Below are 21,773 nucleotides of genomic sequence, written 5' to 3' on the forward strand. Positions count from 1 at the left end.
TGTGCCTGGACGCTCCAACAGCGGCCAGACACAAGCAGAAGCAGAAGCAGCAGAAGCAGCAGCAGCACCACCTTTTGTTTTTTGGCTGCAGCAGCAGCAAGGCCCACAGGGCTGGCTAGCTGGCTAGCCAGCAAGCAGGTAGCAATGAAAGTAGGAATCTTTCTTTTTAACCCTGTAAGGGGGTGGTGCACTGTACCCGAAGATACTGCCATATCGGGTCCATAGGGCGACGGAAGCAAGCTTCGAAATCGGCCCCCGTTCTCAAAAATCCATTTAATATATGGTCCCCAGATAGGGGACGTATCAGATATTAAACTGATAAGAACAGATACTACACTTGATCTTAGCCAAAAGGCCGAGAAGCGATAACCGTGAAAGGGGCGGGCCCAACAAGGTGCCCTTCATGGGCACTATCACTGCTTGCTGTCAGGGAGGCTGCCAGACAATTTTCCATGCACACTCTGGGCTGGGGGGCAGTCAACCACCAGTACACACAGCAGAACCTAAACCCATACCATTATTGCTAAGCAGCAAGACAGGGGCCCATTGCACTCCCACGGGGCCTTTTTAAATGCAATCCATAACCCGGATTTGCCAGGAACCCTTCTTACTCCTCCTACTTGCATGTGACACTGGGCTTAGGATCTGCATAGGAAACACACACACAAGCACACACCTACCTTTGTTGCCTGCAGATGCCTCCTTGGCTGTCCCCAAACGGTATCAAACCAACACCCACGGGAAGCTGTAAGCATAGAGGACATGCCTGCACCCCATTGGACTTACCTGTGTGGGTTAAACCCGGGTTATTTGACAACCTATGGCGGTGATGGTTCTGCTCAGGCAGAGCAGTGCTGATGCTCCTCATAAAGCTGTCGCTGCTGTGAAGGTTCTAGGTGACATCACAAATCCCTATGGTTACATACACAACAAAGCTGGGTTGTTGTTGTTTACACTCTGCAAGGCCTGTGGAAGTGAGTGACATCATAGCACTGTAGTTCTGAGGGTTCTAGATGGATGCAACAATCTCCTGTTGCTTCTATGAAGGCCATAATAGACGACATCACCAAACAGCTCCATAGTCACATACACAGCAAAGGAGAGATGTTGTTTACACCTAGTGATGTCAGTGGTATTGAGTGACATCACAGCACAGTGCTAAGGCTCCTGGGCCTGGACACAGCAGCGGCTGCAATATCTCAACAGAGAATACGTTTATATATATATGTGTGTGTGTGCGCGTATATATATATATATATATATATATATATATATATATATATATATATATATATATTTCTCCGCCGAAATCACTTTTAAACCCATTTCCACCTTTTTTTCCCTTCTCTTCCTCTTACTTTTTTTTCACGTTTTTTTACGTTTTTCTCCTTTTCGCCTCTTTTCTGGGCGTATTATTCTTCTTTTTCTTCTTTTTTTTCGTCTAATGCATACCCCATCAGTGCAGCAATGCTTATTCAATACCGCCAGCAGATGGAGACACTGGGGGATAATTTTCTAAGGATTTATACTGATTTTTCCTGTCTGAATTTGTCGCACAGAAAGTTGCAGGCCAAATATGTGTGACATTTCTGCGACTTTAGCTTCTAGAGCATTTTTACAACATTATACATAGGTGCTGAATACATAAAAAGCGACTGTTCAGCGACAGACAAGTCGCATCGGCTGAAAGTAGGCCAGAATGTCAGTCCATGTTGGAGCAGGTTTAGATACAGTCTAAAGTATAGATCTCAAAGTCTGTGCACAGAATTTAGCAAGGGCCTCGCACCTTCTGATGCATCAGGTAGGTGCACAATAGCATAGCCTAACCCTCTGTACTTTGGTCTATATTGATGCGGGACATAGACAGCCAGCTGATGACCAATCCATTAGTGCAATGGATGGCTGGAAGCATTTGTCTTTGCCTTTGCAATACCACAGAAGCAATGCATGGTCAATGTACAGCAATGACACACCTGTGTGAACAGCCAGGAGACCCCCCCCCCCCCCCCATGTTATGTTACATAGTTACATAGTTAGTACGGTCGAAAAAAGACATATGTCCATCAAGTTCAACCAGGGAATTAAGGGGTAGGGGTGTGGCGCGATATTGGGGAAGGGATGAGATTTTATATTTCTTCATAAGCATTAATCTTATTTTGTCAATTAGGAACATTCAGCACCCACCCGCTATCAAGGCAGCTGCCTATCATGTCATGCCCTACCTGCACAGGTGTGCTGGCTACTCAAATGATCCAATTAAGGAGGCCATTTAGTCAGCAGCAGCAGAAGTCCTGTGCCTGGACGCTCCAACAGCGGCCAGACACAAGCAGAAGCAGAAGCAGCAGAAGCAGCAGCAGCACCACCTTTTGTTTTTTGGCTGCAGCAGCAGCAAGGCCCACAGGGCTGGCTAGCTGGCTAGCCAGCAAGCAGGTAGCAATGAAAGTAGGAATCTTTCTTTTTAACCCTGTAAGGGGGTGGTGCACTGTACCCGAAGATACTGCCATATCGGGTCAATGCATAGGGCGACGGAAGCAAGCTTCGAAATCGGCCCCCGTTCTCAAAAATCCATTTAATATATGGTCCCCAGATAGGGGACGTATCAGATATTAAACTGATAAGAACAGATAAGGTTTCAACAAAATTTTATTGAATAAATAAGAAACCATACAAAATTTAAAATGCAAAATAATAAAAGGTTCACAAAAGTTTTAAAATACAAATAATAAAACCAGTAATAAAAGGAGAAAAAATAAAAATGGCAGGATAAAACATTATACAAATGTCATAAAAACTGATTATATTGTTATTTCGTTCCATAGAGGCAGACACCACATGGATGCTGCCTCGCTGGCCCCCAACTGTTTCTTGTCTCTTAGGTAATAGATGTACATCTCACTCAGGGCCAGCTTTATACAGTTTTTAACATCAATAAAATCATGTTTAAAAAGTAAGATGTTCCTAACTTTCCAGATGGCATTTTTAAAACAATTAATAATCATCCAGCAGATCATCTGCTGTTTAAAATTGGGGCAGTTAAAAAGACCGTAAAAGACACATTCGTGATTAAAATCTTTTAGGCCGCAGGCCCACTTCAAAAGTGGGCCTACCTTCCTCCAAAGCTCCCGTGCAAAAGGGCAGTTCCAAAATATGTGCAGCACCGTTTCGTCCACTCCGCAGCCATCTCTCGGGCACTTGGCTCTCGCCACCAGTCCTCGCCTGTGCTGGAACTCACGAGTAGGGAGGCACTGGTGGACGATTGCCCAGGCAAGATCCCTGTGTACATTCGCCAGAAACTTCCCGTACACGTTCCGCCATACCTTTTTGGATCTTGCCTGTGTGAAATTGGACACTGCCAGGGTAACCTCACTCCGCCTGAGGACCTTTGATACCTTTCTCTGGTCCCCCAGTATGTCAGGCTCCAAATCTTGGAGACCTAGGAGCCTGACTGTCTTTTCCAACACCACATAATGTTTTGGGGGACACAGAAGCACCGGAGCGTTCAGAGGGATGCGCAACCATCTTTTAAAAACCATGCCCGCAGCGTACCTTAAAAAGCAGCTAAAAATGCCATCGGATTTAATAATTTTAAAACAGAAACAGAAATACTTTATGTAAAAGAAAGTAAAAAGGTTAGGAACATCTTTCCCGCCATTATCTTTACTTTTGTACATAAAATCACGCTTTAATTTCTCCATTTTTGAACCCCATAAAAAAGTAAAAACAATTCTAGTTACTTTTTTAATGTATAAAATAGATGGAGGAAATACCATGGCAATGTATAGCATAATAGGGAGTAAAACCATCTTTATTATTAAAATCTTCCCCTCCATGGTAAGGTTTCTAAGATTCCACATTAAAATCTTCTTCTCCATCTTAGCTATAGCTGAATCCCAGTTAGGGCTCCCATCATTGACCTGGTTAAAAACAATACCTAAAACTTTAATTTGATCCTGTTGCATTGTAACTCCTGGGGTGATGGATGAATCCCAGGAGCCAATATAAAAACAGTCACATTTATCTGTGTTTAGCTTAAAACCAGAGACCTCGCAGAAATAGCTGGTGTTCCTCAATGCCCCCCTCATGGATGGAGAGTCCGGGCACAGTATGGTGACATCATCCATGTACCCCAACACCTTTAGATGGGTCCCTCCTCCACCAGGTATCGGTACGCCTCTTACTACCCGGTCTTTTCTGAGGAGGGCCATCAGTGGTTCGATTGCGCAAATAAAAAGGAGTGGGGACAGGGGGCAGCCCTGTTTGACACCTGATAAAAGAGGAACACCGCTGGTTAAAAAGCCATTAACAGAGACTTGACTAAAACAGGATCGGTATAAAAGCATGATTCGGCTTAAAATCGTTTCAGGCACTGCCATCTTTTTAAGAACTAAAAACAGGTATTCATGGGAGACCCTATCAAAGGCTTTTTCAAAGTCTAAGGATAAAATTGCTACAGTTTGATTTCTATCCTTAAAATACCATAAAACATCTCTTAAAATATTTAGGGATTCAGCTATAGACCTTCCAGGTACCCCACAAACCTGATTTGGGTGAATTAATTTATGAATAAAAGGTTTAAAACGGACAGCTAATAACTTGGCTAAAACTTTATAATCGACATTTAAAAGTGTGATGGGGCGCCAATTTTTTAGCATATCCTTTTCACCCTTTTTAAAAAGTAATGATACAATCCCCCTCCTCCAGGAAGGGGGAAGTTCATTAACAATAAAAGTTTCTTTATACAATAAAACCATATCATCCTTTAAAATATCCCAAAAAGCTAAATAAAATTCGATGGGTAAACCATCTTCCCCAGGGGCCTTCCCACTAGAAAAACTTTTAAAAACAAATAAAAGTTCATCTAAGTTAAGATCACGGGATAAAACCTCCTGGTCTAAAACATCTAGCTTAAAATCAAGGGAATTAAGAACATGTTCTAAAAAGGATGGATTAAGATCTTTCTTATTAAAAAGAAGCTGGTAGAAGTTAAAAACTGCATCTAACATGCCTTTTGGAGTGGATTCACCCTCAAGGTTTTGGATGATATCCCTCCTATTCATCACTTTTTTAAAAAAGAAACGGGAACATTTCTCGCCCTCCTCCAGGTGCTGCACATGTGAGTTAAAAATGATTTGTTTCCCTTTCTTTTCTATGGCATGTTTTATTTCAGTTTTAAGGTTTAAAATATCATTTTCTACATCCATACCAGCTTCTTTCAATTTAAAAAGTACATTTAAACGCATGTTAAGAACATAAAACCACTGTTTTTCCATTTTTGCCTTCTTCTTACCTGCTTTGATAAAAAAAAATCTGATTTTAGATTTGGTGCCCTCCCACCAGTGCAGCATAGGCTCGTGGGGTTTTCTTTGTGATTGCCAGCATTGGTAGGTCCGCACAAACTCCTCTTTTATCTCAGGGTCCTCTAGGAGTGTGGTGTTTAATCTCCAGAGGCCCCTTTTTGCTTTTTGCTCCCCCTCTAGCTCCAGGACCACCAAGAGGAGCTTATGATCAGAGAAGATATTCTGCTCGAGCGTGCATTTCAGGGGTTTAAAAGCTCTAGAGGAAAAAATAAAATCGATTCTGGAGCTCACTCTTCCATTGGACCATGTGGCGCCCGGGTCCTCCGGCAAGAGATCCTTCCAGCAATCTTTCAAATTAAAATCATCAATAAAATTTTTAAGCAGGTAAGAAGTGCGGTCTTTACGATTAATATCCCCACCCTGCCGGTGTTCCCCATCACGTATGCAGTTAAAATCACCTCCCACCAGCAGGGGGGAAGACCCAACACAAAACAGTGGTAAAATTTCAAATAGTTCTGCCCGCTCCTGTTTATCAGGAGGGGCATACACATTTAAAACACGAATTAAAAGTCCATTAAAATATAGATGAATTAAAAGAGCTCTGCCAGGCACAATCTCAGTTACTGTATGAATAGAAAAGGACTGGCCTCGGCAGAGCAGCCCAACACCCACAGAACGACAGTCATTTGCACCGGACCATATGGATGGGCCCAGCTTCCAGTCTTCTTTTAAGTCTTTATAGTCCATTTTACTAGGGATTCCACATTCTTGTAGCAGGCAAAGGTCAAAGTCACATGTCTCTAGATAAGAAAATAAAGCAGCCCTGCGATCAGGGCTCTTTAAGGACCTCACATTGAGTGAGGCAATTTTTACAGGGATAGGCATAGTTTATGGAGAGTCCGTGCTTGGAGAATCAAAGTCAATAATAAGCTGCGTACCGTCATCCCCCGCCTGCGGGGTCATCAGCTCCTTGATGTTCTGAGGGTCGGAGCTTGAGATCGATGATGCCCCGACCCTGAGCTCGCTCTCGTCCGAACTACGGCACGCCGCTTTCCTTTGAATGTCTTCCTCTTCTTCTTCTCTTTGTCTTTTAAATGTCACACTGCTGTCCATATCCTCTGTGTTGCTCTCACTCGATGTAATCTCTGGCCCCCGGCTGATGGATCTGCGTCTTCTTTCATCTTTTGACGACTGGAACTGCTGCACAGGGGCCTGTGAGGCCTCTTTTCCGGAACCTTTGCCGCTACCTTGGGAAGTTTTCATCGCTTGTTCCCCAGCAAGCGTTGCTGAGGACTGTTGCTCCAACTTCCCCATCGATCGACGATGGCCAGTTTTACCCACCGGGTCCACTGCTGGCGGGGCAGCAAACCCTGGTTTGGCGCCACTTGTCTTCTTGGCCCTGTCCTGTATAGGCGGAGTAACAGGACCGGGCTCAGACCTGGCCACCTGGCTCCCCTTCCGGCGGGCTTTCACCGGGGCCTCTTCGTCCGGAGCAGGGCGACCCTGGGCCAAGCCAGTACCTGGCTTATGCTGCAATTTTGGGTCCACCTCTGCCCCCACCGAGGCCCGTCGGCTGCCACCCGCCACAGGTGAGCCCCCTTCAGAAGTTTCGGCGGGCTCTTGAGCCAGGTAGGAAGTCGATCGACGTCTTTCAATTTCCCGGGCAGTAAACTCGATCACCCGCCCGGGCTTCGTGGAATCCCCATGGCCTCCCCCTAGCACTACCAACGGTGGGCCCCCCGATGGAGCACCAGAGGTCTTGGGCCTGGACCCATCAGTACCTGCCATCTGGGGTTTGGGCATCTTAAAAAAGGACGTCTTTTGTCCTGTCCCCTCTTTGGGTGGGCCCAGCCTTGACCCACCCATCGTAGTTTTTGCTTTATGGGGACAGGAATTAAAATCGTGATTTTCCTCTCCGCAGAGGTTGCACCTTATCGTATGGCTACATCTTGAGGCTATGTGACCTTCTTGGCCACACCTATTGCAGCGAATCACACGCTCCGCGCCGCAGGTCTCCTGGGTGTGGCCAAACCTCAAGCAATTTCGGCAATACATAGGCATTTGAGGATAGAACAGGAAGCCCCGAACTCTCCCGATGGCAAAATTTGGGGGCGGATGGCAAAGACCCCCAATACCACCGGGATCCTTACGGAGCTTGACCCAGAACTTCCTCTTGCCGTTCCAGAACCGCACGGAGTTCAAGATTTTGTTTGCGAATCGCACCTCTTCGCAGTATCGCCGAAGAAAAGTGGCTATATCCTCCGTGGTCACATGAGGGCTGTGCATAGCCACCACCAACGGTATATGTTCCTCACCATAGAGGAACTGGAACGAAAGACCGTCGAGTCGATCGTCCCTCTGGTCCGCACCAGACAAGGTTGCATAGATGTTATCGCAACACGCCGTGGCCGTGAAGGTGACGGTATACAGGCCACGGCTTTCCTGGTCATTTAGACACAGGATGTCCTCCCTATTGAGGCGGAAGTAGTCAAGAAGAATCACCTCCGCAATGAAGCGGAGGTTCTTCAACTGACGATGGCTCTCCGACACCTCTATGCGGATGGTATTTCGCATCGACATTTCCCCAGAGGGGAAAGCCCAGGAGAACGGCATCTTCCACACCCAGGGACTAAGCCCCTTCCCCAATAGCAGCAGGGGCTCGGAATCCCGCTATAAAAGCGGAACCCTTACCCAAGGCAGAGGTCGGGGGTACCCTAGGTGCTTCTGAAGCTACAGGTAACGCTCAACGTACCGAAAATGCCTTCTGAGACACAAGGTCCCAGAGACAGGGGGATCGCAACCCGTTGTCTGAGGACTAAGCCCGCTCCCCAATAGCAGCAAGGGGGTGAAGTCCCTCCGTAAGGAGAGACAATCCCCCAAGGCCGAGAAGCGGGGTACCACAGACACCCTCCGACCAGACCAAATGCAGATACTACACTTGATCTTAGCCAAAAGGCCGAGAAGCGATAACCGTGAAAGGGGCGGGCCCAACAAGGTGCCCTTCATGGGCACTATCACTGCTTGCTGTCAGGGAGGCTGCCAGACAATTTTCCATGCACACTCTGGGCTGGGGGGCAGTCAACCACCAGTACACACAGCAGAACCTAAACCCATACCATTATTGCTAAGCAGCAAGACAGGGGCCCATTGCACTCCCACGGGGCCTTTTTAAATGCAATCCATAACCCGGATTTGCCAGGAACCCTTCTTACTCCTCCTACTTGCATGTGACACTGGGCTTAGGATCTGCATAGGAAACACACACACAAGCACACACCTACCTTTGTTGCCTGCAGATGCCTCCTTGGCTGTCCCCAAACGGTATCAAACCAACACCCACGGGAAGCTGTAAGCATAGAGGACATGCCTGCACCCCATTGGACTTACCTGTGTGGGTTAAACCCGGGTTATTTGACAACCTATGGCGGTGATGGTTCTGCTCAGGCAGAGCAGTGCTGATGCTCCTCATAAAGCTGTCGCTGCTGTGAAGGTTCTAGGTGACATCACAAATCCCTATGGTTACATACACAACAAAGCTGGGTTGTTGTTGTTTACACTCTGCAAGGCCTGTGGAAGTGAGTGACATCATAGCACTGTAGTTCTGAGGGTTCTAGATGGATGCAACAATCTCCTGTTGCTTCTATGAAGGCCATAATAGACGACATCACCAAACAGCTCCATAGTCACATACACAGCAAAGGAGAGATGTTGTTTACACCTAGTGATGTCAGTGGTATTGAGTGACATCACAGCACAGTGCTAAGGCTCCTGGGCCTGGACACAGCAGCGGCTGCAATATCTCAACGGAGAATACGTTTATATATATGTGTGTGTGTGCGCGTATATATATATATATATATATATATATATATATATATATATATATATTTCTCCGCCGAAATCACTTTTAAACCCATTTCCACCTTTTTTTCCCTTCTCTTCCTCTTACTTTTTTTTCACGTTTTTTTACGTTTTTCTCCTTTTCGCCTCTTTTCTGGGCGTATTATTCTTCTTTTTCTTCTTTTTTTTCGTCTAATGCATACCCCATCAGTGCAGCAATGCTTATTCAATACCGCCAGCAGATGGAGACACTGGGGGATAATTTTCTAAGGATTTATACTGATTTTTCCTGTCTGAATTTGTCGCACAGAAAGTTGCAGGCCAAATATGTGTGACATTTCTGCGACTTTAGCTTCTAGAGCATTTTTACAACATTATACATAGGTGCTGAATACATAAAAAGCGACTGTTCAGCGACAGACAAGTCGCATCGGCTGAAAGTAGGCCAGAATGTCAGTCCATGTTGGAGCAGGTTTAGATACAGTCTAAAGTATAGATCTCAAAGTCTGTGCACAGAATTTAGCAAGGGCCTCGCACCTTCTGATGCATCAGGTAGGTGCACAATAGCATAGCCTAACCCTCTGTACTTTGGTCTATATTGATGCGGGACATAGACAGCCAGCTGATGACCAATCCATTAGTGCAATGGATGGCTGGAAGCATTTGTCTTTGCCTTTGCAATACCACAGAAGCAATGCATGGTCAATGTACAGCAATGACACACCTGTGTGAACAGCCAGGAGACCCCCCCCCCCCCATGTTATGTTACATAGTTACATAGTTAGTACGGTCGAAAAAAGACATATGTCCATCAAGTTCAACCAGGGAATTAAGGGGTAGGGGTGTGGCGCGATATTGGGGAAGGGATGAGATTTTATATTTCTTCATAAGCATTAATCTTATTTTGTCAATTAGGAACATTCAGCACCCACCCGCTATCAAGGCAGCTGCCTATCATGTCATGCCCTACCTGCACAGGTGTGCTGGCTACTCAAATGATCCAATTAAGGAGGCCATTTAGTCAGCAGCAGCAGAAGTCCTGTGCCTGGACGCTCCAACAGCGGCCAGACACAAGCAGAAGCAGAAGCAGCAGAAGCAGCAGCAGCAGCACCACCTTTTGTTTTTTGGCTGCAGCAGCAGCAAGGCCCACAGGGCTGGCTAGCTGGCTAGCCAGCAAGCAGGTAGCAATGAAAGTAGGAATCTTTCTTTTTAACCCTGTAAGGGGGTGGTGCACTGTACCCGAAGATACTGCCATATCGGGTCAATGCATAGGGCGACGGAAGCAAGCTTCGAAATCGGCCCCCGTTCTCAAAAATCCATTTAATATATGGTCCCCAGATAGGGGACGTATCAGATATTAAACTGATAAGAACAGATACTACACTTGATCTTAGCCAAAAGGCCGAGAAGCGATAACCGTGAAAGGGGCGGGCCCAACAAGGTGCCCTTCATGGGCACTATCACTGCTTGCTGTCAGGGAGGCTGCCAGACAATTTTCCATGCACACTCTGGGCTGGGGGGCAGTCAACCACCAGTACACACAGCAGAACCTAAACCCATACCATTATTGCTAAGCAGCAAGACAGGGGCCCATTGCACTCCCACGGGGCCTTTTTAAATGCAATCCATAACCCGGATTTGCCAGGAACCCTTCTTACTCCTCCTACTTGCATGTGACACTGGGCTTAGGATCTGCATAGGAAACACACACACAAGCACACACCTACCTTTGTTGCCTGCAGATGCCTCCTTGGCTGTCCCCAAACGGTATCAAACCAACACCCACGGGAAGCTGTAAGCATAGAGGACATGCCTGCACCCCATTGGACTTACCTGTGTGGGTTAAACCCGGGTTATTTGACAACCTATGGCGGTGATGGTTCTGCTCAGGCAGAGCAGTGCTGATGCTCCTCATAAAGCTGTCGCTGCTGTGAAGGTTCTAGGTGACATCACAAATCCCTATGGTTACATACACAACAAAGCTGGGTTGTTGTTGTTTACACTCTGCAAGGCCTGTGGAAGTGAGTGACATCATAGCACTGTAGTTCTGAGGGTTCTAGATGGATGCAACAATCTCCTGTTGCTTCTATGAAGGCCATAATAGACGACATCACCAAACAGCTCCATAGTCACATACACAGCAAAGGAGAGATGTTGTTTACACCTAGTGATGTCAGTGGTATTGAGTGACATCACAGCACAGTGCTAAGGCTCCTGGGCCTGGACACAGCAGCGGCTGCAATATCTCAACGGAGAATACGTTTATATATATGTGTGTGTGTGCGCGTATATATATATATATATATATATATATATATATATATATTTCTCCGCCGAAATCACTTTTAAACCCATTTCCACCTTTTTTTCCCTTCTCTTCCTCTTACTTTTTTTTCACGTTTTTTTACGTTTTTCTCCTTTTCGCCTCTTTTCTGGGCGTATTATTCTTCTTTTTCTTCTTTTTTTTCGTCTAATGCATACCCCATCAGTGCAGCAATGCTTATTCAATACCGCCAGCAGATGGAGACACTGGGGGATAATTTTCTAAGGATTTATACTGATTTTTCCTGTCTGAATTTGTCGCACAGAAAGTTGCAGGCCAAATATGTGTGACATTTCTGCGACTTTAGCTTCTAGAGCATTTTTACAACATTATACATAGGTGCTGAATACATAAAAAGCGACTGTTCAGCGACAGACAAGTCGCATCGGCTGAAAGTAGGCCAGAATGTCAGTCCATGTTGGAGCAGGTTTAGATACAGTCTAAAGTATAGATCTCAAAGTCTGTGCACAGAATTTAGCAAGGGCCTCGCACCTTCTGATGCATCAGGTAGGTGCACAATAGCATAGCCTAACCCTCTGTACTTTGGTCTATATTGATGCGGGACATAGACAGCCAGCTGATGACCAATCCATTAGTGCAATGGATGGCTGGAAGCATTTGTCTTTGCCTTTGCAATACCACAGAAGCAATGCATGGTCAATGTACAGCAATGACACACCTGTGTGAACAGCCAGGAGACCCCCCCCCCCTCCATGTTATGTTACATAGTTACATAGTTAGTACGGTCGAAAAAAGACATATGTCCATCAAGTTCAACCAGGGAATTAAGGGGTAGGGGTGTGGCGCGATATTGGGGAAGGGATGAGATTTTATATTTCTTCATAAGCATTAATCTTATTTTGTCAATTAGGAACATTCAGCACCCACCCGCTATCAAGGCAGCTGCCTATCATGTCATGCCCTACCTGCACAGGTGTGCTGGCTACTCAAATGATCCAATTAAGGAGGCCATTTAGTCAGCAGCAGCAGAAGTCCTGTGCCTGGACGCTCCAACAGCGGCTAGACACAAGCAGAAGCAGAAGCAGCAGCAGCAGCAGCACCACCTTTTGTTTTTTGGCTGCAGCAGCAGCAAGGCCCACAGGGCTGGCTAGCTGGCTAGCCAGCAAGCAGGTAGCAATGAAAGTAGGAATCTTTCTTTTTAACCCTGTAAGGGGGTGGTGCACTGTACCCGAAGATACTGCCATATCGGGTCAATGCATAGGGCGACGGAAGCAAGCTTCGAAATCGGCCCCCGTTCTCAAAAATCCATTTAATATATGGTCCCCAGATAGGGGACGTATCAGATATTAAACTGATAAGAACAGATACTACACTTGATCTTAGCCAAAAGGCCGAGAAGCGATAACCGTGAAAGGGGCGGGCCCAACAAGGTGCCCTTCATGGGCACTATCACTGCTTGCTGTCAGGGAGGCTGCCAGACAATTTTCCATGCACACTCTGGGCTGGGGGGCAGTCAACCACCAGTACACACAGCAGAACCTAAACCCATACCATTATTGCTAAGCAGCAAGACAGGGGCCCATTGCACTCCCACGGGGCCTTTTTAAATGCAATCCATAACCCGGATTTGCCAGGAACCCTTCTTACTCCTCCTACTTGCATGTGACACTGGGCTTAGGATCTGCATAGGAAACACACACACAAGCACACACCTACCTTTGTTGCCTGCAGATGCCTCCTTGGCTGTCCCCAAACGGTATCAAACCAACACCCACGGGAAGCTGTAAGCATAGAGGACATGCCTGCACCCCATTGGACTTACCTGTGTGGGTTAAACCCGGGTTATTTGACAACCTATGGCGGTGATGGTTCTGCTCAGGCAGAGCAGTGCTGATGCTCCTCATAAAGCTGTCGCTGCTGTGAAGGTTCTAGGTGACATCACAAATCCCTATGGTTACATACACAACAAAGCTGGGTTGTTGTTGTTTACACTCTGCAAGGCCTGTGGAAGTGAGTGACATCATAGCACTGTAGTTCTGAGGGTTCTAGATGGATGCAACAATCTCCTGTTGCTTCTATGAAGGCCATAATAGACGACATCACCAAACAGCTCCATAGTCACATACACAGCAAAGGAGAGATGTTGTTTACACCTAGTGATGTCAGTGGTATTGAGTGACATCACAGCACAGTGCTAAGGCTCCTGGGCCTGGACACAGCAGCGGCTGCAATATCTCAACGGAGAATACGTTTATATATATGTGTGTGTGTGCGCGTATATATATATATATATATATATATATATATATATATTTCTCCGCCGAAATCACTTTTAAACCCATTTCCACCTTTTTTTCCCTTCTCTTCCTCTTACTTTTTTTTCACGTTTTTTTACGTTTTTCTCCTTTTCGCCTCTTTTCTGGGCGTATTATTCTTCTTTTTCTTCTTTTTTTTCGTCTAATGCATACCCCATCAGTGCAGCAATGCTTATTCAATACCGCCAGCAGATGGAGACACTGGGGGATAATTTTCTAAGGATTTATACTGATTTTTCCTGTCTGAATTTGTCGCACAGAAAGTTGCAGGCCAAATATGTGTGACATTTCTGCGACTTTAGCTTCTAGAGCATTTTTACAACATTATACATAGGTGCTGAATACATAAAAAGCGACTGTTCAGCGACAGACAAGTCGCATCGGCTGAAAGTAGGCCAGAATGTCAGTCCATGTTGGAGCAGGTTTAGATACAGTCTAAAGTATAGATCTCAAAGTCTGTGCACAGAATTTAGCAAGGGCCTCGCACCTTCTGATGCATCAGGTAGGTGCACAATAGCATAGCCTAACCCTCTGTACTTTGGTCTATATTGATGCGGGACATAGACAGCCAGCTGATGACCAATCCATTAGTGCAATGGATGGCTGGAAGCATTTGTCTTTGCCTTTGCAATACCACAGAAGCAATGCATGGTCAATGTACAGCAATGACACACCTGTGTGAACAGCCAGGAGACCCCCCCCCCCCCCCCATGTTATGTTACATAGTTACATAGTTAGTACGGTCGAAAAAAGACATATGTCCATCAAGTTCAACCAGGGAATTAAGGGGTAGGGGTGTGGCGCGATATTGGGGAAGGGATGAGATTTTTTATTTCTTCATAAGCATTAATCTTATTTTGTCAATTAGGAACATTCAGCACCCACCCGCTATCAAGGCAGCTGCCTATCATGTCATGCCCTACCTGCACAGGTGTGCTGGCTACTCAAATGATCCAATTAAGGAGGCCATTTAGTCAGCAGCAGCAGAAGTCCTGTGCCTGGACGCTCCAACAGCGGCCAGACACAAGCAGAAGCAGAAGCAGCAGAAGCAGCAGCAGCAGCAGCACCACCTTTTGTTTTTTGGCTGCAGCAGCAGCAAGGCCCACAGGGCTGGCTAGCTGGCTAGCCAGCAAGCAGGTAGCAATGAAAGTAGGAATCTTTCTTTTTAACCCTGTAAGGGGGTGGTGCACTGTACCCGAAGATACTGCCATATCGGGTCAATGCATAGGGCGACGGAAGCAAGCTTCGAAATCGGCCCCCGTTCTCAAAAATCCATTTAATATATGGTCCCCAGATAGGGGACGTATCAGATATTAAACTGATAAGAACAGATAAGGTTTCAACAAAATTTTATTGAATAAATAAGAAACCATACAAAATTTAAAATGCAAAATAATAAAAGGTTCACAAAAGTTTTAAAATACAAATAATAAAACCAGTAATAAAAGGAGAAAAAATAAAAATGGCAGGATAAAACATTATACAAATGTCATAAAAACTGATTATACTGTTATTTCGTTCCATAGAGGCAGACACCACATGGATGCTGCCTCGCTGGCCCCCAACTGTTTCTTGTCTCTTAGGTAATAGATGTACATCTCACTCAGGGCCAGCTTTATACAGTTTTTAACATCAATAAAATCATGTTTAAAAAGTAAGATGTTCCTAACTTTCCAGATGGCATTTTTAAAACAATTAATAATCATCCAGCAGATCATCTGCTGTTTAAAATTGGGGCAGTTAAAAAGACCGTAAAAGACACATTCGTGATTAAAATCTTTTAGGCCGCAGGCCCACTTCAAAAGTGGGCCTACCTTCCTCCAAAGCTCCCGTGCAAAAGGGCAGTTCCAAAATATGTGCAGCACCGTTTCGTCCACTCCGCAGCCATCTCTCGGGCACTTGGCTCTCGCCACCAGTCCTCGTCTGTGCTGGAACTCACGAGTAGGGAGGCACTGGTGGACGATTGCCCAGGCAAGATCCCTGTGTACATTCGCCAGAAACTTCCCGTACACGTTCCGCCATACCTTTTTGGATCTTGCCTGTGTGAAATTGGACACTGCCAGGGTAACCTCACTCCGCCTGAGGACCTTTGATACCTTTCTCTGGTCCCCCAGTATGTCAGGCTCCAAATCTTGGAGACCTAGGAGCCTGACTGTCTTTTCCAACACCACATAATGTTTTGGGGGACACAGAAGCACCGGAGCGTTCAGAGGGATGCGCAACCATCTTTTAAAAACCATGCCCGCAGCGTACCTTAAAAAGCAGCTAAAAATGCCATCGGATTTAATAATTTTAAAACAGAAACAGAAATACTTTATGTAAAAGAAAGTAAAAAGGTTAGGAACATCTTTCCCGCCATTATCTTTACTTTTGTACATAAAATCACGCTTTAATTTCTCCATTTTTGAACCCCATAAAAAAGAAAAAACAATTCTAGTTACTTTTTTAATGTATAAAATAGATGGAGGAAATACCATGGCAATGTATAGCATAATAGGGAGTAAAACCATCTTTATTATTAAAATCTTCCCCTCCATGGTAAGGTTTCTAAGATTCCACATTAAAATCTTCTTCTCCATCTTAGCTATAGCTGAATCCCAGTTAGGGCTCCCATCATTGACCTGGTTAAAAACAATACCTAAAACTTTAATTTGATCCTGTTGCATTGTGACTCCTGGGGTGATGGATGAATCCCAGGAGCCAATATAAAAACAGTCACATTTATCTGTGTTTAGCTTAAAACCAGAGACCTCGCAGAAATAGCTGGTGTTCCTCAATGCCCCCCTCATGGATGGAGAGTCCGGGCACAGTATGGTGACATCATCCATGTACCCCAACACCTTTAGATGGGTCCCTCCTCCACCAGGTATCGGTACGCCTCTTACTACCCGGTCTTTTCTGAGGAGGGCCATCAGTGGTTCGATTGCGCAAATAAAAAGGAGTGGGGACAGGGGGCAGCCCTGTTTGACACCTGATAAAAGAGGAACACCGCTGGTTAAAAAGCCATTAACAGAGACTTGACTAAAACAGGATCGGTATAAAAGCATGATTCGGCTTAAAATCGTTTCAGGCACTGCCATCTTTTTAAGAACTAAAAACAGGTATTCATGGGAGACCCTATCAAAGGCTTTTTCAAAGTCTAAGGATAAAATTGCTACAGTTTGATTTCTATCCTTAAAATACCATAAAACATCTCTTAAAATATTTAGGGATTCAGCTATAGACCTTCCAGGTACCCCACAAACCTGATTTGGGTGAATTAATTTATGAATAAAAGGTTTAAAACGGACAGCTAATAACTTGGCTAAAACTTTATAATCGACATTTAAAAGTGTGATGGGGCGCCAATTTTTTAGCATATCCTTTTCACCCTTTTTAAAAAGTAATGATACAATCCCCCTCCTCCAGGAAGGGGGAAGTTCATTAACAATAAAAGTTTCTTTATACAATAAAACCATATCATCCTTTAAAATATCCCAAAAAGCTAAATAAAATTCGATGGGTAAACCATCTTCCCCAGGGGCCTTCCCACTAGAAAAACTTTTAAAAACAAATAAAAGTTCATCTAAGTTAAGATCACGGGATAAAACCTCCTGGTCTAAAACATCTAGCTTAAAATCAAGGGAATTAAGAACATGTTCTAAAAAGGATGGATTAAGATCTTTCTTATTAAAAAGAAGCTGGTAGAAGTTAAAAACTGCATCTAACATGCCTTTTGGAGTGGATTCACCCTCAAGGTTTTGGATGATATCCCTCCTATTCATCACTTTTTTAAAAAAGAAACGGGAACATTTCTCGCCCTCCTCCAGGTGCTGCACATGTGAGTTAAAAATGATTTGTTTCCCTTTCTTTTCTATGGCATGTTTTATTTCAGTTTTAAGGTTTAAAATATCATTTTCTACATCCATACCAGCTTCTTTCAATTTAAAAAGTACATTTAAACGCATGTTAAGAACATAAAACCACTGTTTTTCCATTTTTGCCTTCTTCTTACCTGCTTTGATAAAAAAAAATCTGATTTTAGATTTGGTGCCCTCCCACCAGTGCAGCATAGGCTCGTGGGGTTTTCTTTGTGATTGCCAGCATTGGTAGGTCCGCACAAACTCCTCTTTTATCTCAGGGTCCTCTAGGAGTGTGGTGTTTAATCTCCAGAGGCCCCTTTTTGCTTTTTGCTCCCCCTCTAGCTCCAGGCCCACCAAGAGGAGCTTATGATCAGAGAAGATATTCTGCTCGAGCGTGCATTTCAGGGGTTTAGAAGCTCTAGAGGAAAAAATAAAATCGATTCTGGAGCTCACTCTTCCATTGGACCATGTGGCGCCTGGGTCCTCCGGCAAGAGATCCTTCCAGCAATCTTTCAAATTAAAATCATCAATAAAATTTTTAAGCAGGTAAGAAGTGCGGTCTTTACGATTAATATCCCCACCCTGCCGGTGTTCCCCATCACGTATGCAGTTAAAATCACCTCCCACCAGCAGGGGGGAAGACCCAACACAAAACAGTGGTAAAATTTCAAATAGTTCTGCCCGCTCCTGTTTATCAGGAGGGGCATACACATTTAAAACACGAATTAAAAGTCCATTAAAATATAGATGAATTAAAAGAGCTCTGCCAGGCACAATCTCAGTTACTGTATGAATAGAAAAGGACTGGCCTCGGCAGAGCAGCCCAACACCCACAGAACGACAGTCATTTGCACCGGACCATATGGATGGGCCCAGCTTCCAGTCTTCTTTTAAGTCTTTATAGTCCATTTTACTAGGGATTCCACATTCTTGTAGCAGGCAAAGGTCAAAGTCACATGTCTCTAGATAAGAAAATAAAGCAGCCCTGCGATCAGGGCTCTTTAAGGACCTCACATTGAGTGAGGCAATTTTTACAGGGATAGGCATAGTTTATGGAGAGTCCGTGCTTGGAGAATCAAAGTCAATAATAAGCTGCGTACCGTCATCCCCCGCCTGCGGGGTCATCAGCTCCTTGATGTTCTGAGGGTCGGAGCTTGAGATCGATGATGCCCCGACCCTGAGCTCGCTCTCGTCCGAACTACGGCACGCCGCTTTCCTTTGAATGTCTTCCTCTTCTTCTTCTCTTTGTCTTTTAAATGTCACACTGCTGTCCATATCCTCTGTGTTGCTCTCACTCGATGTAATCTCTGGCCCCCGGCTGATGGATCTGCGTCTTCTTTCATCATTTGACGACTGGAACTGCTGCACAGGGGCCTGTGAGGCCTCTTTTCCGGAACCTTTGCCGCTACCTTGGGAAGTTTTCATCGCTTGTTCCCCAGCAAGCGTTGCTGAGGACTGTTGCTCCAACTTCCCCATCGATCGACGATGGCCAGTTTTACCCACCGGGTCCACTGCTGGCGGGGCAGCAAACCCTGGTTTGGCGCCACTTGTCTTCTTGGCCCTGTCCTGTATAGGCGGAGTAACAGGACCGGGCTCAGACCTGGCCACCTGGCTCCCCTTCCGGCGGGCTTTCACCGGGGCCTCTTCGTCCGGAGCAGGGCGACCCTGGGCCAAGCCAGTACCTGGCTTATGCTGCAATTTTGGGTCCACTTTTGCCCCCACCGAGGCCCGTCGGCTGCCACCCGCCACAGGTGAGCCCCCTTCAGAAGTTTCGGCGGGCTCTTGAGCCAGGTAGGAAGTCGATCGACGTCTTTCAATTTCCCGGGCAGTAAACTCGATCACCCGCCCGGGCTTCGTGGAATCCCCATGGCCTCCCCCTAGCACTACCACCGGTGGGCCCCCCGATGGAGCACCAGAGGTCTTGGGCCTGGACCCATCAGTACCTGCCATCTGGGGTTTGGGCATCTTAAAAAAGGACGTCTTTTGTCCTGTCCCCTCTTTGGGTGGGCCCAGCCTTGACCCACCCATCGTAGTTTTTGCTTTATGGGGACAGGAATTAAAATCGTGATTTTCCTCTCCGCAGAGGTTGCACCTTATCGTATGGCTACATCTTGAGGCTATGTGACCTTCTTGGCCACACCTATTGCAGCGAATCACACGCTCCGCGCCGCAGGTCTCCTGGGTGTGGCCAAACCTCAAGCAATTTCGGCAATACATAGGCATTTGAGGATAGAACAGGAAGCCCCGAACTCTCCCGATGGCAAAATTTGGGGGCGGATGGCAAAGACCCCCAATACCACCGGGATCCTTACGGAGCTTGACCCAGAACTTCCTCTTGCCGTTCCAGAACCGCACGGAGTTCAAGATTTTGTTTGCGAATCGCACCTCTTCGCAGTATCGCCGAAGAAAAGTGGCTATATCCTCCGTGGTCACATGAGGGCTGTGCATAGCCACCACCAACGGTATATGTTCCTCACCATAGAGGAACTGGAACGAAAGACCGTCGAGTCGATCGTCCCTCTGGTCCGCACCAGACAAGGTTGCATAGATGTTATCGCAACACGCCGTGGCCGTGAAGGTGACGGTATACAGGCCACGGCTTTCCTGGTCATTTAGACACAGGATGTCCTCCCTATTGAGGCGGAAGTAGTCAAGAAGAATCACCTCCGCAATGAAGCGGAGGTTCTTCAACTGACGATGGCTCTCCGACACCTCTATGCGGATGGTATTTCGCATCGACATTTCCCCAGAGGGGAAAGCCCAGGAGAACGGCATCTTCCACACCCAGGGACTAAGCCCCTTCCCCAATAGCAGCAGGGGCTCGGAATCCCGCTATAAAAGCGGAACCCTTACCCAAGGCAGAGGTCGGGGGTACCCTAGGTGCTTCGGAAGCTACAGGTAACGCTCAACGTACCGAAAATGCCTTCTGAGACACAAGGTCCCAGAGACAGGGGGATCGCAACCCGTTGTCCGTGGACTAAGCCCGCTCCCCAATAGCAGCAAGGGGGTGAAGTCCCTCCGTAAGGAGAGACAATCCCCCAAGGCCGAGAAGCGGGGTACCACAGACACCTTCCGACCAGACCAAATGCAGATACTACACTTGATCTTAGCCAAAAGGCCGAGAAGCGATAACCGTGAAAGGGGCGGGCCCAACAAGGTGCCCTTCATGGGCACTATCACTGCTTGCTGTCAGGGAGGCTGCCAGACAATTTTCCATGCACACTCTGGGCTGGGGGGCAGTCAACCACCAGTACACACAGCAGAACCTAAACCCATACCATTATTGCTAAGCAGCAAGACAGGGGCCCATTGCACTCCCACGGGGCCTTTTTAAATGCAATCCATAACCCGGATTTGCCAGGAACCCTTCTTACTCCTCCTACTTGCATGTGACACTGGGCTTAGGATCTGCATAGGAAACACACACACAAGCACACACCTACCTTTGTTGCCTGCAGATGCCTCCTTGGCTGTCCCCAAACGGTATCAAACCAACACCCACGGGAAGCTGTAAGCATAGAGGACATGCCTGCACCCCATTGGACTTACCTGTGTGGGTTAAACCCGGGTTATTTGACAACCTATGGCGGTGATGGTTCTGCTCAGGCAGAGCAGTGCTGATGCTCCTCATAAAGCTGTCGCTGCTGTGAAGGTTCTAGGTGACATCACAAATCCCTATGGTTACATACACAACAAAGCTGGGTTGTTGTTGTTTACACTCTGCAAGGCCTGTGGAAGTGAGTGACATCATAGCACTGTAGTTCTGAGGGTTCTAGATGGATGCAACAATCTCCTGTTGCTTCTATGAAGGCCATAATAGACGACATCACCAAACAGCTCCATAGTCACATACACAGCAAAGGAGAGATGTTGTTTACACCTAGTGATGTCAGTGGTATTGAGTGACATCACAGCACAGTGCTAAGGCTCCTGGGCCTGGACACAGCAGCGGCTGCAATATCTCAACGGAGAATACGTTTATATATATGTGTGTGTGTGCGCGTATATATATATATATATATATATATATATATATATATGTCTCCGCCGAAATCACTTTTAAACCCATTTCCACCTTTTTTTCCCTTCTCTTCCTCTTACTTTTTTTTCACGTTTTTTTACGTTTTTCTCCTTTTCGCCTCTTTTCTGGGCGTATTATTCTTCTTTTTCTTCTTTTTTTTCGTCTAATGCATAC

At 46.0% G+C, this 21,773-nt stretch overlaps 5 non-coding genes and 2 pseudogenes across 5 annotated transcripts; all 7 read right to left on the bottom strand.

The window, feature by feature from the left end:
- Positions 1 to 180: 180 nt before the first annotated feature.
- LOC130330408 (U2 spliceosomal RNA) lies at positions 181 to 367 on the bottom strand. Its single transcript, XR_008873572.1, has one exon. It is a non-coding gene; the product is annotated as a U2 spliceosomal RNA (small nuclear RNA).
- Positions 368 to 2,472: 2,105 nt separating this feature from the next.
- LOC130330409 (U2 spliceosomal RNA) lies at positions 2,473 to 2,658 on the bottom strand. Its single transcript, XR_008873573.1, has one exon. It is a non-coding gene; the product is annotated as a U2 spliceosomal RNA (small nuclear RNA).
- A 5,432-nt stretch (positions 2,659 to 8,090) lies between these two features.
- On the bottom strand, positions 8,091 to 8,265 carry LOC130330427 (U2 spliceosomal RNA; annotated as a pseudogene).
- Positions 8,266 to 10,360: 2,095 nt separating this feature from the next.
- LOC130330471 (U2 spliceosomal RNA) lies at positions 10,361 to 10,551 on the bottom strand. Its single transcript, XR_008873619.1, has one exon. It is a non-coding gene; the product is annotated as a U2 spliceosomal RNA (small nuclear RNA).
- A 2,082-nt stretch (positions 10,552 to 12,633) lies between these two features.
- Positions 12,634 to 12,824, bottom strand: LOC130330473 (U2 spliceosomal RNA). The gene has a single exon (XR_008873620.1). It is a non-coding gene; the product is annotated as a U2 spliceosomal RNA (small nuclear RNA).
- A 2,091-nt stretch (positions 12,825 to 14,915) lies between these two features.
- LOC130330410 (U2 spliceosomal RNA) lies at positions 14,916 to 15,101 on the bottom strand. Its single transcript, XR_008873574.1, has one exon. It is a non-coding gene; the product is annotated as a U2 spliceosomal RNA (small nuclear RNA).
- A 5,389-nt stretch (positions 15,102 to 20,490) lies between these two features.
- Positions 20,491 to 20,708, bottom strand: LOC130330423 (U2 spliceosomal RNA; annotated as a pseudogene).
- Positions 20,709 to 21,773: the final 1,065 nt, after the last annotated feature.

Source organism: Hyla sarda, unplaced genomic scaffold, assembly GCF_029499605.1.
Source record: "Hyla sarda isolate aHylSar1 unplaced genomic scaffold, aHylSar1.hap1 scaffold_335, whole genome shotgun sequence".
Lineage (NCBI taxonomy): Eukaryota > Metazoa > Chordata > Amphibia > Anura > Hylidae > Hyla > Hyla sarda.